This window comes from Miscanthus floridulus, chromosome 9, assembly GCF_019320115.1.
Source record: "Miscanthus floridulus cultivar M001 chromosome 9, ASM1932011v1, whole genome shotgun sequence".
In the NCBI taxonomy this organism is placed as follows: domain Eukaryota; kingdom Viridiplantae; phylum Streptophyta; class Magnoliopsida; order Poales; family Poaceae; genus Miscanthus; species Miscanthus floridulus.
In genome coordinates, this window is record NC_089588.1 from 8222140 (window position 1) to 8226981 (window position 4842).

Consider the following 4842-nt stretch of genomic DNA (forward strand, 5'->3'; position numbering starts at 1 on the left):
AACAGAACCGACTCGCTGCACGATAGAATAGATGGATATACAAATAAATACCATATATCTTAATAGATGCGAATCCCTGATAGAGAAAGCAATGTAGATGCAAATTTGAATCGAGTGGCTTTCTACCTGACTATCAGCGATCCGAGAAGAGATAAGATATCACGCGGGGGATCCTCGGAACCAGGCTAGGGTTAGGTCAAATGCCCTGAATGCAATGGGGAATCAGTGCGTTAGAATTTGATTCTAGGTCACAATTGGAGATCAAGATTGAAACACAAAACTTGCCATACCAATCAATGGGAGGAAAGGGCAAGAGCACTTGGCGAAGACCGGCAGCCTTGGCAACGATTGACCGGCAGAGCTTGGGCGCGAGGAGGTCGGCGAGATGCTGAGCAGGCGTGGTGCCGCGCGGTATGGCGGTGCTCTGAGATGAGCTGGCGCGGGGCTCAGTGGCGCGTGAGGCCGGGGCGCGAGGCTCGGCTACGGGCTCGGGGAGGCTGCGACGGCGCGGCTAGGCAGGGGCACGACGGCGCGGGCGCAAGGTAACCGGAGCAAGTGGCGCGCGGCTAGGCTTCGGCGGCGGCTTGGGCTAGGTCACGGCGGCGTTGATTAGATCAAAAAAGTAGAACCGAAGGTCCGGATAAATAATCCCCCAAATCGTGACAGAAAAGGAAACGGGGAAAAGAGACCTAAAGTCGCGCGAGATCCACTGACCGGACGCTCCGGTGGTAGCGACCGGACGCTACAACCTAGCGTCCGGTCGATTCCAGAGAGGTCCAAATCCTCTGAAATCGTGACCGGACGCGTCCGGTGGTCCATGACCGGACGCAGGCAGGGTCCGGTCAGTACAACTTGATCATCCTTCGATCGACCGGACGCTGAACCCTTCCTGACCGGACGCACAGACGCAGCGTCCGGTCACTCCTTCAACAGCAGTTCACCTCCTATGAACTGACCGGACGCTGGACAGCAGCGTCCGGTGCAGCGTCCGGTGCACCTTTTCCAGCAATCCTTCAACATTCCTTCTCGCTACCTGTTCCCAATCAAGTCCCAACTTGAATAAGATCCAAATAAACACCAATTGGGACTGATGTGAGTGACCTCTCTCAAACCCTCATATTTTTCAAAATATTTTGCCTTACGCTATAATTCTTTTTAAGAAAATAGGCAACAAGAGGGCAAATGGAACAAAACGACAAAACAACATTCATGCATATGTAATACTTGTAAGTAAATCTAGTTGCTTGTCAAGTTTGATCCAAGGTTAAGCTTCTTCACACGCTTTTCGGCGGTTATCTTAACCATGTTAGACAAGCCCTATATGCATTGCCATAAATTAAACATGTTGTATATTACAATGAATGCAAGGGACAACACAAGCTCAATTTTTAGTGAAGTTACTAAAATCAAGTACATTGAGCTCATTCCGCAATCTACAAAATGTAGCCTCATCTAGTGGTTTAGTGAAGATATCCGCTAATTGATCTTCGGATCTTACACCTTCTAGTGATATATCATTTTTAGCTACATGATCTCTTAGAAAGTGATGGCGGATATCTATATACTTGGTGCGAGAGTGTTGAACCGGATTATTTGCAAGTTTTACCGCACTTTCATTGTCGCACAGAAGAGGAACTTTCTCTAGAACTACTCCATAGTCTAGTAAAGTTTGTTTCATGTATAATATTTGTGCACAACAAGCACCCACGGCAATGTATTCCGCTTCGGCGGTGGACAAAGCCACACTGTTTTGTTTCTTGGAGGACCAAGACACAAGTGATCTACCAAGCAAATGGCACCCTCCGGATGTGCTCTTTCTATCAACTTTGCATCCGGCGTAGTCCGAATCAGAATAGCCAATTAATTCAAATAAAGCTCCTTTGGGATACCAAAGGCCAATGCTTGGTGTGTGCTTAAGATACCTAAGGATTCTTTTTATGGCAATTAAATGTGTTTCCTTAGGACTAGCTTGAAATCTAGCACACATACACACACTAAACATGATGTCGGGCCTAGATGCGGTTAAATATAACAAGCTACCAATCATAGAACGGTAGAGAGTTTGATCAACCGAGTTACCTCCCTCATCTAGGTCGAGATGTCCATTGGTAGGCATTGGGGTCTTGATTGGCTTACATTCATCCATCTTGAATCTCTTGAGAAGATCTTTTGTGTATTTCTCTTGAGAGATGAAGATGCCTTCTTTCATTTGCTTGACTTGAAAACCAAGAAATAATGTAAGCTCACCAATCATTGACATCTCGAACTCCTTAGACATCAATTCACCAAATTCTTTGCATGAGTCTTCATTTGATGATCCAAAGATGATATCATCAACATATACTTGACAAATGAAGATATGCCCATCAAGCTTCTTGGTGAATAGTGTGGTGTCGACCTTCCTAATGGTGAAGCCCTTCTCAATAAGGAAATCCCGAAGGCGCTCATACCAAGCTCTTGGGGCTTGCTTAAGCCCATATAGTGCCTTGGACAACCTATAAACATGATTAGGATATCTAGGGTCTTCAAACCCAGGAGGTTGATCAACATAGACTAGTTCATTAATAAAGCCATTTAAGAATGCACTTTTCACATCCATTTGATATAGTTTCATTTCATGATGTGATGCATATGCAAGAAGGATACGGATGGCTTCTAATCTTGCAACCGGTGCAAAGGTTTCTCCAAAATATAAACCTTCAACTTGAGAGAACCCCTTTGCTACTAGTCTTGCCTTGTTCCTCACAACAACACCTTGATCATCTTGCTTGTTGCGGAACACCCACTTTGTTCCAATGACTCTTGCACCTCTTGGTCGCTCTTCAAGATTCCAAACTTCATTGCGTTTGAAGTTGTTCAACTCTTCATGCATGGCATTGATCCAATCCGGATCTTTAAGAGCTTCTTCTACCTTGGTAGGCTCATAGCAAGAGACAAAAGAGTGATGAGCAATAAATGAAGTAAGTTTTTGAGATCGAGTCATCACCCCCTTTGTTGGACTCCCTATGATGAGATCTTGAGGATGATCTTGTAGGAGAGGTGTATTTCTTCTATTGACCACTTGAGGAGGAGGTTGTGGAGCATCAACATCTTGTGCTTGTACCACCATTTGCTCATGGGAGATATGAGTATCTTCATTTTCTACTCTCCCAACTTTTTCACCATCTTGTGGTACATTTGATGAAGAGGGTTGGTTAGTGACTTGTACATCATCTTCATCATCTTTTGGCTTGATGTCTCCCACCGGAATATTCTTCATAGCCTCCCTCAATGGTTCATCACCTACATCATCAAGATTCTCATGTGCTCCTTGGGAGCCGTTAGATTCATCAAATTCCACATCATATGTTTCTTCAACCAAGCCGGTGGCATGATTAAATACTCTATATGCTTTGGACTTCAATGAGTAACCAACAAGAAAACCTATATCACAACGCCTTTGAAACTTCCCTAGGTGTTGCCGCTTCTTGTAGATGTAGCACTTGCAACCAAACACCCTAAAGAAGGAGACGTCCGGCTTCTTCCTATTGAGCAACTCATATGGTGTCTTGACAAGGAACTTTTGAAGAAATAGGCGGTTGGATGCATAACAAGCGGTGTTGATTGCTTCCGCCCATAGAGCTTCGGGGGTGTTGTACTCATCTAGCATTGTCCTTGCAAGAGTGATCAAAGTCCGGTTCTTCCTCTCAACTACACCATTTTGTTGAGGAGTATAGGTTGCGGAGACTTCATGTTTGATTCCAACTTCATCACAATAAGCTTCTATGTTTGTGTTGTCAAACTCTTTGCCATTGTTACTTCTTATCTTCTTGAGCTTCACTTCAAATTCATTTTGAGCTCTCTTGGCAAACTTCTTGAAGCAAGATGCAACTTCGGATTTGTCATGAAGGAAGAACACCCATGTATATCTTGAATAGTCATCCACAATCACAAGACAATAGAGATTTCCTCCCAAACTCTTGTATGTTGTTGGCCCAAATAAATCCATGTGTAGGAGTTCTAGCACTCTTGTGGTTGACATGAAAGTTTTGGTTGGATGAGTATTTGCAACTTGCTTGCTGGCTTGACATGCACTACAAAGCTTGTCCTTTTCAAACTTCACATCCTTCAACCCTCTCACCAAATCATTCTTCATAAGCTTCTTGAGTGAACTCATTCCAATATGAGCAAGTCTTCTATGCCATAGCCACCCAAGTGTTGTTTTGGTGAATAGGCAAGTCTTCAAGTTTGCATCTTCGGAGGTGAAGTCAACTAGATATAAGTTGTTGTATCTAAATCCATTGAATATCACTTGATTGTCATCTAACTTGGATACAACAACCTCCTTCTCGGTGAATAGGCATTGAAAGCCAAGATCACACAATTGCCCAACGGATAGCAAGTTGAAGCTCAATGAAGCAACATAGAGCACATTGGAGATGGAATGATCATTTGATATTGCCACTTTGCCCAATCCTTTAACCTTGCCCTTTGAATTATCTCCAAATGTTATTTTCTCTTGTCCATCTACCTCTTCATCTAGTGAGGTGAACATACGAGGATCACCGGTCATATGTTGAGTGCAACCACTATCAATAACCCAATGACTTCCACCGGTCTTGTAGTTCACCTACACACAAGAGATTCAAGCTTTAGGGATCCAAGCTTGTTGAGAAGGTTGAGGGCCCTTCACCTTCTCAACAAGTGACTTAGCCACCCAAATTTTCTTAGGCCTACTCTTGTTGGGAGGACCTAAGAACATGACTTTCATCTTTCCACTCGAATCTTTTCTAAGCATGTAGTGAGCATTGAAAGCAAAGGGTCTAGCATGCTTGGGCAAGGGTTGTGGTGGTGGAGTTTGAC